Source organism: Choloepus didactylus, chromosome 5, assembly GCF_015220235.1.
Source record: "Choloepus didactylus isolate mChoDid1 chromosome 5, mChoDid1.pri, whole genome shotgun sequence".
Taxonomy (NCBI): domain Eukaryota; kingdom Metazoa; phylum Chordata; class Mammalia; order Pilosa; family Megalonychidae; genus Choloepus; species Choloepus didactylus.
The window spans coordinates 159,127,638-159,142,115 of record NC_051311.1 but is presented as its reverse complement, the minus strand read 5'-3'; the positions used below and the strand labels follow the sequence as shown (position 1 = coordinate 159,142,115).

The 14,478-nt window shown below is 34.4% G+C and overlaps 1 pseudogene; it reads right to left on the bottom strand.

Annotated features, from left to right (window-relative positions):
* Positions 1 to 13,307: 13,307 nt before the first annotated feature.
* Positions 13,308 to 14,478, bottom strand: part of LOC119535486 — a 51,153-nt pseudogene continuing 49,982 nt past the window's right edge.

The following is a 14,478-nucleotide window of genomic DNA, read 5'->3' as shown; positions in this document are numbered from 1 at the left end:
CTTTGAGTGGAAAGAAAACAACAGGAGATAGAAACTTCGAGCAGTGTGAAGAAGTAAAGATCTCCTGTCAAGGTAATTACATGGGTAAATGCAAAACCTTATATTTATCCAAAATAGCATAAATTATGGGTCTTTCAAGCAATGGAATATTATGCAGAAATGAGAATTAACAAACTGTTATTATACCATGTAATCACAAAGATGAATCTCACATAAACAGGTGAGAAGGGAAGGCAAATGGGGCTGATTATACATGTGATAACAGTAGAACCATTTTGTTGTGGAAAAACCATTGAACCAGACACATGCTTTATGAATATTTCTGTATGTATTCTAAGCTTTGATAAATTTTGAGAGAAAACTACACTGCGATAACATTTCTCTCAAATCAGATTGGCTAAAATCCAAATGCTTGGTAATACAACCTGGTTGTGAGTCTGTAGTAAAACAGGTACTCTCATACAAAGCATCAGCCATGAGGAGGAGAATTTTGCATTATCCAGTAAAATTTCATCTGAATCACAGTTTAACTGAGGAATCCCACTTCTGGATATCTATTCCAAAGGCAAACTGGAAAATATATAAAATAGGCCCTAGTTTCATCTTTGAAGCACTTTTTGTAGGGTTAAAAGCCTAAATACTATCAAAATGGGAAACAGGTTCAATAAACTATAATAAATGCACATGGTGGAATATTATGCAACTGTAAAAATAATCAAAGGAACTCTCTATTTACTGCTGAAAAGTATCCAGGATACGTTTTCACTGAACAAAGCATGCCACAGAACAGTAACTAACATATATTTTATTTAACAAAGAAGAAGAAAGAAACATAGTTCTGCTAATATTTTTTATAAGAGGAAGAATAAATAATAAATCAATGAAATTGGTGCCCTAGGTGAGAATGGAAGGAATAGGATGGTAATGGAGAAAATTTAGGTGAAAGCAAGGCTTCCCCAAATGCACACTTTTTATGGTTATGATTTGGTCACATGTAATTAAATCAAATATTAAAAGCATCTCTTCTCTTAGAAATAGATGCTGAATTACTCACAGATGAAAAGATATGATGTCATGAAACTGCTTTGAAATATCCAGTGGTGTTTAGTAAGTGAAGAAAGTAGCAGGATATGAATGAAACTGCATTGGCCATATGTTGAAAATTTTTTGAAGCAGGGTGATGGGGACATGGGCGTTCATTCTCTTATTCTCCCTACTATAGTGTATGTTTGAAATTTGCCATAAAAAGTCATATAAAGGAAGAAAAGAGGCAAGAAAAATATACAAAAATATTAATAATGATTATCTGGGACTGGTATTCTGACCAATTTTTTGTGGTGATATTTCTATTTTTTGTAATAACCATAGATTATTTTTAAACAAAATAAAAGTAACAATAATGAAAAAAAAAGATTAGTGCAGAAAACCAAACCCTTTCTTTTGACACGTTATAGTTAGGGTCTCTAAAATAACATATCAATTTATATTGCTGTAGAATAAGTGCAAGAGGTCTCATTAATGAGAAAGAAAGAAGAATTAGGTATCTTAGTGCTCATATTTGTCCTAATTGTCTCATTTCTGCACTAATCTTTTTTTTATTGTTTTTTGTTTATCTACCATTGTGCATGATTTATATACCTGTTTGTGTCCTCAAACTTATAAATTTATTTTAACTGTAGATTGCAGAGAACATATGGTTGCACATTACTTCAAATGGCTCAATAATCATAAATCTATTATTTTGTATCATAAATTTGATTTAAGAAAATATATTTCTCATGAAACTGAAGCACTGTTACAACCCAGGAAGCAAAAGGGCAAGGGAATTGGATAAACTATGGGTCCAGGAGTGAACATGCCTAGCAAAGGGAAATAACTTGAAAGCATTCTGGTGTTTTCTTTATAGAAATGTTACTGTGAGTGAGGAATTACAAAATTTTTTTATGAAAATCATTTGATGTCTATTAAGGGAGATTTTTACCTCTTTAGACATAATAATGTGCTTAATTGATATTTTATAAATAAAATATCATAGGGATATTCTTCCTAGGCAGCTGTTGAAAGGTAACTACCTAGTAAGTTTCTCACCGTTTTTTTAAATTTCCCTTTGAATATGGGATTTATTGACGACGTCTGTCTGTTTATGGAAGAGAAGGAGAGGGTACTTAATGTGCCCTAATAATTCTGTTGCATTTCGAGTTTGTTTGTTTTATTTTTTTAACTGAATGTGATGCATCTTGTGATAACTGAGTGGTTAATTATTTGTTCCTTAGTTTCTGGCAGCATTTACCTTTTTCCAATTACAACCCATGTGTAATCGAGCCAATACAATTCAACAGCAAAATTCAAGTAAAGCAATGTCAAGCAGCTGCCTAACCCAACTGATGAGAAGTGAGGAGCTAGGGGAGGAGAGGCGGGCGTCAAGAAAGAGCTACACAAGGGATGACGAAAAGGAACAACTGTTGAAATCCAGCTCATCCCTTCCAGAATGCTCCAAATGCACTTGAGCCATCCACAAAACCAGACTGGGAGCAAGTACCGGTCCAACCTACATAGAAAGGCGATAAAGCACAGCTGTTAGAATATGGCCTTTCATGTAACCTTTCTCAACTTTATCCTTGATTCCAAGTCTTATGAGCTGAAATTGACGTTACTTGAATCACTGAAACCAGGTTTTATTGTGACAGTCCCTTTATTTTTAGCAAGGGAATAATGATGGTGATGATGGATGATGATAATGGTGATGATTATCCTTTAAAACTTTAAAGATCAAATGAGCATACAAATACATGTATACAGCACTTACTAAAGTACTTAACCTTCAATATTTGAAAATTCTATAGCACTTAATGTTTTACTTATACATTAAGACTATTAAATGTGAACTAGTATCAGTAAATTTTTACTACTAGTATTCATTCTACATCTCTGGGGTTAAACCATCTGTTTACTCATCTAAGTGTCTGCTTCTTGTGTTTGTCTTCACTGAGCATCACAACCACATTTAGCTCCCTATAACAGAGTCATTCCTTCCTTCCTTAATTACTCATTTAACAAATATTTCTTGAATACCATCTATGTGTCTTGTACTCATTGGGCACTGGCTTTTTTGTGTTTGTCAAACTATTTTGTTTACGCTTTATTAGTCAATTCTCAACACACTTCTTAAATTCACCCTTTGTTTATAAGCATACTGAATTTGGTCACAGGAGCCATCTGTGTGCTTACCTGCCCTGCAAAATTATTCATTTGACTTGATAACTTGTCTGACTTCTAACATCAGGAAGCGTCTGAGAAACAAGAGCAGGGTTTCTGACCAATTTTTTTTGAAATAACCGGAAGCTCCAAATGTGCTTTCAAGAAGGTCAATACAGAGCTTTAGAGCAATACAGAAGTTATCACACGTGTTACTGCCTCTTTTATTTCCATAATAAAAAACAGCTATGCCACATGAAATTCTTACAGATGGATGGATGGATAGATAGATAGATAGATAGATAGATAGATAGATAGATAGATAGATAGAGATAGATGACAGATGGATGGAGATGGAAGGGCAAAGCAATTGAAAAGAGAGTGCTAAGAATAAGCATACAACTAATGAAGTCTAAGTGACATGGAATTTATGGAAATTGTGATATGAAGACTGAGATGGATGCTTTTGTAATTAATACATCAGTTTTCATAGTAAGAAGTCTGCAGACCAGTAGAAACAGCATCAGGCAAACAGATCCAGTGCCTTTGGCAGTCAAACATTCTTTGCATGGCCATGGTTGAGTAAATTTTAACAGACAAATATCCCCAACATAAGCAACTAGCAAACTAGACAGAATACATGAAATAACTGTTTTCAAGCATTTTCTGAAAGGAGGAAACAGTGTGAGCACCATGAATGGTTCAGCTTCTGCCTGGGGATACTTTCCAGCTGGAAGCACAGGGACTGAAATCCCACACAGAGCACTGCAATATTTCTGAGCTGAGAGGAAAGATCAGAGTTTGGGGCTGCCAAAGTAGCTGGAATTTGCAATGAATTTTAGAAATCTATCTAAGGGTCCAGTTGATGACTGAATCATGTCTGCCACAAAGAAACACATTCAAGACACAATCTGTATTCCTGCAGGTGAAACAAACAAATTAAAAAGGCTGACAGTGAATGAACAGAGAGATCCTGCATGAATTATGAGATAATATTAAATATAATATGTATAATTAGAATATAAAGAAAGAATCAGGGGTTTGGGGCAGAAAAAATCATTTATAGAAGTAATGACCGGAACTTTTCCAAATCTGATCATCCAAGAAGCTTGATGAACTTCAGACATGATAAACCAAACCCACAGAACATCAAAATCAAATCCATGAACTCCAGTGTAAAGGAGAAAAGTAGGGAAGAAGCTGGTGGGGATGGGGGAGAAGCACATTATATACCAAGGAACAAAGATAGGAATTATTAGTAGATTCCTTGTCTAAAACAAAATAAACCAGAAGACAATGGAAATATACATTTAAAGTGCTAAAATAGCAACATGTTTTGTCAGCTCAGAGTTCAATATGCATATATGCATTGAAAGTAGCCTTCAAAAATGATGGTGAGTTTTAAACCTTGGAGTTGCTGAGAGCTGGGAAAAGTACCCACCCCATGCTTGCAACAAGAATGATCCTGGACAAGCCAAGAATGAAAGACTTTTCTTGAACCAGTCAGAGATCTGAGACCACAGGGCAAGCAACCTACCTGAAATCTAGGGAGACACATGAGTTTTCAGAGAAAAATAGGTCCTGGGCATTTGCTAAGCTGGGACAGATGCCACTAAACACTATATAAATAGATGAGAAATCCAACTGAAATTTTTCAGAGAATTGCTAAAGACTGACTATGAGCTACAGAAAGAGTGGGAAGCCTGGAGGTCTCAGACTCAGGGTGTTTGCAACCTCCTGGAGGTTTTTCCTCCAGGAATCCCAGCGTGTATCCTCAGTGAAGACTGGGGGGAATCCTGAGTAGGCTCTCCTATGGTGCAAGTTGTGGGAGAGGAACTGCAGTCACCACTGTAACTTCTCCCTGACTCATGTGCTCTTTGGGAGAAAAGACTCAACTTGCAAGGAGAAGGTTGTTGAAACATGCAGTCTGGGGGAAGCCTCTTATAACTGGGGAGATGGAGAGAGGAGCCACTGCAGAACTTCTTCCCAAACCCATCTTCAGTATCTTCCCAATGAACAAAATTTCGTAGTTCTCAGGGGCAGGGCATTGAACCATATCTGCCGGCTCTGGAGGAAACCCACTACAACTGAGGTTGACAAGGAAAAATTAACAAGCAAAAATGAAGCTCTCCTGCTGGAGCAAGTGCAGAAAGACATGTCAGGCCCAGCATTACCTCTGGGAGGAAGGGCAGGAACACATTCACAATACCACCCTCAGACTGAGGCTTATTTAGAACACCAGAGAAAGCTCCACTCCCCAGCCCCCAGTTCCACTAATGCTATCATGAGTAAAATTAGCAGTGGACTATGCTCGGAGAGCTGCAAGACACATACTCTTTCTTGGAAGCAGCAAAAAAGGAAGACACAAATTTAAATTGGGAGACTATCACTAGATGAATTTAAAGTTGCTGGTGCAAAAACAAACTTAAAACCAACCCAACTCCTGACAACATTAGCACAAATTCCCACATTAAGTTGTAGCAGAAGAAAAAGTGTACTCATCTCTAACCATAAAAATATCAGCAATATTTTCTGTAGATATTAACAAGTTGTTTCTAAAATTTATATGGGAAGGCAATTAAATAAACAATTCATTAACATAGCAACATGCAATAAGCTTTAACACATTTTGTTCAGTGAAAAATAATCAACATCAAAAGGCAACGTATAGTGATCCAATTATATGACATTCTGAAAGGTCAAAACTACAGGGACATAAAGGATATCAAAGGTTGTCAGGGTTGGGTATACAATCAGGCTGCACAAGGGAAATTTTAGGTTGAAAGAATTATTCTGTAAGCCACTGTGATGGTAAATATATGACATTATGCATTGCTCAAACTCATATAAATGTACACAACAAAGAATGGCTTTTATTGAATACATTTTTAAAAAATCAACCAAGATGTCAGGCAAACCCAAGAAAGAATAATGAATGTGGAAAATGAATCTAATTGGTGAATTTGTTTCCCACAGTAGAATAGAATATCCATTCTGAAATAACATTACATGTATACTAGATTGAAAAACTAAGTAAATATATTGTAGAAAATGAGAGAGTTCTCTTATTATCAGAGAAAGAAGTCGTGAATAAATAAGGAGAGGCTAGAAGGAATGCTGTTGTTCTGGATTAGAGTTGGAGATGATATGAATTTATGTTAGATGATAGACAAATGTTAGGTAGTTGATAGGTAAATTAGATAGAAAGGATGATTAGATTAGATAGAGGATATAGATTACAGATTAAATAGATTAGAGAATAGATAGACAGATATTCAGAAATATAGACAGGTTATGATATGCAGGATTGTAAAATGAACCCCAAGATTACTGGCCATGCTGTACAAGTATTGTGTAATTCCCTCCTCTGAGTGTGGAGGGAACTGTGCATATGGTGGGATATCCCTCTTGTGATTAGTTAATTAAGTAGTTGACTTTAAATTGAACAAAAGGGAGAGTTTCCTGGTCTGGGCTGACTTAATCAGGACAGGCTTTAAAACAGGGGGAAGTATCAGAGAGACATGCTCTGGCTGTCCAGGAAGAAGTAGCTGCCATGTGAAGAGTTAGGGCTGCATGACAAGGACCTGAGTTTAGTCTCTAGGAACTAAAAGTGACTGTCAGCCCACAGCCAGCAAGAAATGGAGGACTTCAGTCCAGTGATTGCCAGACCTGTCAATAATCTGTAGGAGTTTGGAAGTGGACCCCAAGCTTCACAGGAGACCCACAGCCATGGACAGCACACAACTGCAATTTTGTGAGACAAATCAGAGCGTCCAGTTATGCCATGCCCAGACTCCCAACCCGTGGAACTTGTGATATAATAAAATGTCGTTATTGTAAGCTCCTAAATTTGTAGTATTTGTTACATGACAGTAGAAAACTAATATAATGGGCAGTAGAAAATTAATAAGCCAATATACTAATACTAATCTAATGGATTATAATATATATATTTTCCTTAGCTCTGCCCTCCGGGAAAGCCAAGAAACATTGACAAAGAAACATCAAGAGCCCCTAACTTGGTTTCTAAATACCATTTTCTCACAAAAGGAACCAGGGAACTTTGAAGAAATGGCTGGAACTAGAACTGGGAGAAGGCAAATAAAAGATAAGCCTATAGCATTTTATAATGCCCAAAAACAAAGAAGTGGTCTAAAGCAAACCAACAGATATGGAAGCATGTCAAAAAACATAGAAGCAAAGCTAAGAGATCTCCCAATGGCCCAAACTGGAACAATTTGAGCAAAAAAATAAATAACAGTAGAATTGTATTATAACCAATAGTATAAAACAAATATAATTGAGTCCACAGTGATGTAAATGTATGCTTAAAAAACTAAACAAATGGGAGAGTTGGGAAAAAATCTCTTTACAGAATAATTTCAATTAATAAATGTAGAAGTGATAAGGAAAATAGAAAATAATGATTAGATTACCACAATGATAATTGCTTCAGTTAATATCCATGGATAAATGCAAAAATTAGTGGATAAAGGTTTAAGGAGAAACAGGATATTTGTATAGCATAAAAATATCACTTCCAAAATATTTCCCAATTGCTGTGGTGGTTTTAACATATTTTCGTAAGTCTTTTTAATAGTCCTCCCTCCAGGAGGTAGAACTTAAAACTTCTTCCCTCAAATGTGGACTGGAATCTAATGAAGAGAGTGTAGAAAGGAAAACTAGTAGCTTTATAATGGTGAGACCTGGCAGTCACCAGCTTTGCCAAATAATCAAGGTCAACATCAGTAATAAGATATGTTGAGATATGTTCCCCTAGCTATGATGCAATTAGAAAGACAATTCAATTCTGCAGTTTTCTTCCCTCAAATCTATAACATCAGTTTAGTCATGAGAAAGTTTCAGACAAACCCCAAATTCAGGACATACTACAAAATAACTGATCACCTTCTTCAAAATTGTCAAGGTCGTGAAAGAAAGGGAAAGATGAAGAAACAATCACAGATTGGAGGATATTGAGGAAACATGACAACTCAATGCAATTGGATCCTAGGATGGAAAAGAGATATCAGTGGATAATAGTGGGAAATCTGAATATAATTTATAGTCAATAGCATTCTACCAATTTTAATTTCTTAGTTCTGATAAATGTACCATGGTTATGCAAGGTGTAAACATTAGGAAAAGCTTGATGAATGGTAAGCAGAAATCTAGGTACTATCTTTACAGTGCTTCTGTAAACCTAAAATTGTTTCAAAATAAAGCTTAGAAAAAGTAATGGCAAAATAAAGGCATTTTGAGGAAAAAAATAGAGATAATTTTCATTAGCAGATCTGCATTAAATTTTCACTAACAGATCTACATTAAAAGAAATAGTGAAGAAATTCTCCAAAAGTAAATATATATAAACTTAGAACTAAACAAAAACATACAATTTTTAAGAAATGATAAATATATGGGTAACTATATAAGAAATACTATGCTTAATGAATTTAGAAGAAAACTATATAAATAAAAATAGTACTGAACGTTTTGGGTTTGTGATCAAAGCCACAGATTGAAATAAAATGCATGAAAAAAGCACAAACAATGAGATGGAGGAAGTGACAGTATGCTATAGTAAGGTTCAGGCATTATACTGGAAGTTCTAAAATAACAAAGGAAAAGTGTGGTAAATAAAAATGCATGTCATGAAACCTAACTGACCCACCAAAAAATATATAGAACAAAGAGATATAGCTAAAAGAAAAAATAGAAGACAAAACAGAAAACAGAATACTAAAAGAAGTAAGAAAAACAGTATTTCAGTTTGGTAATGCTGCCATTATGCAAAATACCAGCAATGGATTGGCTTTTATAAAGGGCATTTATTTGGTTACACAGTTACAGTCTTAAGGCCATAAAGTGTCCAAGGTAATGCATCAACAATCGGGTACCTTCACTGGAGGATGGCCAACAGTGTCCAGAAAACCTCTGTTAGCTGGGAAGGCATGTGGCTGGCATCTGCTTGCTCCCAGGTTGTTTCAAAACAGCATTCTCCAAAATGTCTCTGTGTCAGCTTTTCGGGGCAAACTCTGGGCTAGTACTTCCAAAGCATCAGCAAAACCCTGCTTTCAATGGCCATCTTCAAAATGTCTCTGTAAGCTGCAGCTTCTCTCCAAAATGTCACTCTCAGTTGCTCTCTAATCCTTTTGTCTGTGAACTCCTTTATACTACTCCAGTGATCCAATTAACACCCACCCTGAATAGGTGGGGTAACACCTCCATGGAAATTATCCAATCAAACCTTTCACTCACAGTTGAGTTTCATGGAAACAATCAAAGAATTCCAATCTAATCAACACCAATACATCTGCCCCCACAAGACTGCATCAAAGAACATGGCATTTGGGGGGATATAATATATCCAAACTGGCACAAACAGAAAATGAAAAGAATAAGCAGATGAGACAAATAGAAAATGAATAACTAGATGGTAGAATTAAATCCAAACATATTGACAATTTTATTAACTGCAATTAACTCTAAATAATGGCATAGTTTATCAGACAAGACCAAAAGCAAGATATCACTTTCTGCTGTCTGTAAGAAATTCCCCTTAAATATAAAGAAGACAGTTTAAAATGAAAAAATATGGAAATAAATATAGCATTCAAGTAAATTATAAAGTGAGTGGTTATGGTAATATCAGTCAAATTAGAAAATTAGAAAATTAGAAAAGGATGAAGAAGGACATTGTGTAATAAATTATTAGTGTTAATTCAGTAAGAAGACATCAAACTGTAAATTACAAGAAAGATCTTTAAAATAAATGAAGCCAAAACCAATAGAAAGGTAAAATTAAAAATTCACATTTAAATCTTTCACAGTCCTCTCTTAGAAAGACAGAACAAGTAGAAAATCCATAATCAGATTAGATGACACCATCAAGAACTTGACTGATTCACATTTATGGAACACTACACCTAACAATATTTTTTCAGTATACATAGATCATTCACCAAGATAGACTACATACTAGAAAATAAAACAAGGTTCTTTCACGGTAATATGTCTGAGCATGGTCTTCTCTGAGCTAATGCTATTTAAATTTTGTTGAGTTAATTTAAATTTAAAAGGATTAAAATCATACAGAATATATTCTATGACCATGCTATAATTAAATAATATAATAAATAGTTGAGCTACATAGATTCCCAAATTTTTGGAAAGTAATTAACATACATCTAAATAGTACAAAGTTAAGAGGAAAAAGTTAAAGAAAAGTCTTAAAGTGAACACTAAAAAAAAGGAGCAAAATAATTTGGTAGTAAATAAAAGGAAGGAAATTATAAACATCAGAGGAGAAATTGATCAAACAGAAAGTAGAACAGAATAGGTAAAATAAATGAAACCAGAAGACAGTTCTCAGAAAAGATCAAGCTGGTGAAAAACCACCAGCTATACTGGTCAAGATTTTAAAAAAGAAGTCAAACTAACAATTTCAAAAATGAAAGAGGCGATATAACTAGAGATCCTAAAGGCATGAAAATGAAATTGAGGGAAGATTATGAAGAATCATATGCTAATAAATTTGAGGACATAAATGAAATGAACAAGATCTTGAAAAAACTGAAAATTACCAAAACTGGCAAAACTGACAAAAAATAGAAAAATATGAATCACCCTATATATTTTTTAATTAAATTCATAATTAAAAACCCTTACATAAAGAAAAGCCCTCATCCAAATGAATTCAATGCTGGAGTTTTAAAATATTTAAGAAATAATTTATTCCATTTTTACATAAACACTTTCAGAAAATCAATGCTGCGACTGAGCCACATTGGAGCTTGAGTCAAAAGGAAAATTTTGTACCTCCTTTTACTCTTATCAAAATACCCTCCCATATTTTGAGTGAAGTAAAAATAGTTAGCAAAAGCTCTATGTTAAAAAATATGACCACATATAAATCCCTACCGTGTTCACCCATTTGCATGACATTGTCAATTCTCATAAACCTGCTTGCCAGGGACCTGAAGACCCCTTGGACCTAGTAAGCACGGGTTGAATGAGAATGGCTGCTCCTATTGCGCAATAATGTAGGGAATGTTATTCATAAAAGAAAGGAATAACAGCTTGTCTTACTTAAACATGTTTTTTTAATCATGGATCTTTTGCATTAACTTTTATATTTAAAAACATGTTTCATGAAATATTATTTATCTTAATTGCTGAGCTTTTTGGAGTCCTTTTAAAGTTTGCATTCAAAGTGAGTCCCTCATTTGCCTTATTCTGATCAAGTCCTGCAGAAAACAAGAGGAAACGCTTCCCAACTCACTTTCTGAGGCCTTCATTACCATGACAATAAAATCAGATAATGACATTACAAGAAAAGAAAACTACAGACAATATCCTTCAAAAACATACAATATAGGAAAAGGTCTTTAACAAAGTATTAGCTAATCAAATCCAGCAGTACATAAATATGAAAACATGCCCAACCAGGATTTAACCCAAGAATGTAAGATTGGTTTATTATTTGCAAAGTATTTAATATAATTCACCACATTTGCAGATTAAAAAAGCAACTGTGGGATCATCTCTCTTTATATGCAGAAAAATATTTGACAAAATTCAACACACACACATGATTAAAAACTCCAGGAAAAGTAAGAACAGAACAGAAATTCCTCAACATGATATAGGGCATATAAAAAACAAACAAACAAAAAAAACTACAGGTACTATGATATCTAATTATAAAAGACCAAACACTTTCTTTCCCTTTAAATTGGAAACAAGAACAAGGCAAGGATATGCTCTCTTATTTAAAAAATCACTTTAATGGACTCAACAGCAAATGGAGATAACAGAAAGAGAAGTCAGTGAACTTGAAGACTGATAAATAGATCGTTTCCAGTCTGAGTAACAGAGAGAACAAATGATTATAAAAACTGAAAAGTTTATCATCTACCTGTGAGATTATAATAGAAAGTTAATATTGGTGGAGTTTCAGAAGGAGAGGAGAGAGATTGTTAACAATATATTAAGAAAAAGTACTCCCAAATGTCCCTAGTTTGGTGCAAGATATACATTTACAGATTGAAGAATCTCAACAAAATTTAAGCACATTAGCTCTGAAAAGACCATGCTCAGACATATTACCATAAAATGACTGGAAACCTAAGATATACACAAGAAAGTTGAAAGCAGCCAGAGGAAAGCAATACACTGTATGAAACAGAAACAATGATTTGAAGGACTTCAGATTTCTCATCAGGAACAAAGGTGGCACATAGACAGAGGAACAAATCTAATTTGCTGCAGAAAAGAACTGTCAACTCAAAAATCTATGTTCAGTAAAACCACCTTTCCGAAATGAAGAGAAACTAAAGGCATTATCTGAAACAGTAAAGCCGAAAGAATCCATTACCATCAGAGCTGCTTTGAAAGAAGTACTAAAGGAATTTGAAAGAAACTTCCTAAAGCTGAAGGAAAATGATGCTGGAGGAAAACTTAGAACTTGAGGAATCAAGGAGGAGCAACAGAAATAGCAAATGTCAGGCTGAAAATAGAAGACTATTTTTCTACTCTCAATTTTTTCAAATTTGCTGAAATACTTGTAGGTTAGTCAATATTGAAACTAAAATTATAGCATTGTCTATTGGGTTGTCAATGCATGTGGATGTGATATAGATGACACCTAAAACAAAGATGCCTGTAAGTTTATAAAGCTTTTATATTTTATTGAAGTGGTATAATAATGAAAATAACAATAACTTTTAAATTTATTATTGGTTTTCAATAGTTTTAACTATTATATGTCCAGGTAACGATTTCTTTGTATTTATTCCTACTTGGTGTTTGATTAGTTTCTTGCATATGTAGAGTGTTCTAAATAGACTGCAAAAGGTTTATACTATCAGTATGCATATATCATCTATATTGATCTACCTATCTATGTATCATCATTACTTTTGAATAATATTCCAATGTATGGATAAACAAGATTTTATTTATCCATGATTCATCAGTTGAAGGACATTTGGGTTGTTCACACTTTTTGATTACCAAGAATAAGGTTACTATGAGCATTCATGTAGAAATTTTTTTCTTGCATCCAAATGTTTATTGGGATGGTGTCCCACTCATCATGCTTCAGGGTGCTTTTAGTGGTGATTCCATCTGAAGGAGCATCCTTTTCTAAACCTTCATATTCCTCTTGTAGTCTGGCAGAGGACAGTAGAGTAGCCAACACATAAAGCTACTGTTTGTGCATGGCCAAAGACTGTGATGATTTTATAGCATCCTGGACACTTTACATTCATGAAGTAGGAATTGGGCACCAGACCCTTATTGTGTTTTCTCTTCTCCTCTTTGGGAGAAGGATGAAGGAGGCCCTTTGCAAAGGCGTGTTCTTATAGGGGGATCATTGCCACCAGAAAGGGCCTTGTAGAAATTTTTGCATGAGTATGTGTTTTGATTTCTCTTGGGGTGGAATAACCAGATAACTTGGTAACTCTATGTTTAACCTTTTTAGAATGTGCCCGATGGTTTTCCAATCAGCTGCCTCAATTTAAATCCCACCATCAGTGTACAAAGTTTATAATTTCTTCACATTCTTGATGACACTTATTTTCTGTCATTTTTATTGCAGCCATTTAGTGAGTGTGAAATGCAATCTCATTGTGATTTTAATTTGTATTGACCTGATGGCTAATGATGTTGAGCATCTTCCCATATACTTATTGGATATTCATGTCTCTTCTTAGGCTAAATGTGTATTCAGAGCCTTTGCCCATTTTTAAATTGGGTTATTTATTTTTTATATTTTTGATGGATATAAAATTCTACGTTGACAAGTTTTTTCAACATTTTAAGCTATATTCTATCCTCCATTGTTTCTAAGAAGTCAGTCATCATTCTTAATCTTGTAACAATGTATCCAGTATACATAATGTGTCTTTTCTATGGTTGCTCTTACGATTTATCATCTTTGGTTTTCAGCAATTTTAACTATTATATGCCCAGTTTATGCTTTTTTCATATTTATGCTTGCTTTGCGTTTGTTGTTCCTTATCATTTTTACTCAGTTTTTGGCCGCTATCTCTTGAAAACATTTTTTTCCTGTCCTTCCTATCTCTCTTCTTCAAGGCTCCATTTACATGAGTATTAACAGTTTGATATAGTCTCACAGAAGCTTTGTTCCATTGATCAAATTCTAATCCTTCTCATTTGTTTCTCTTTGGATAATTTCTATTTTCCTGTATTCAGCTGAACTGATCTTCTTTCTAGTCTGGTGCTAAGTCCATAAAATGAATTCATTCTTGGTTTTGTATT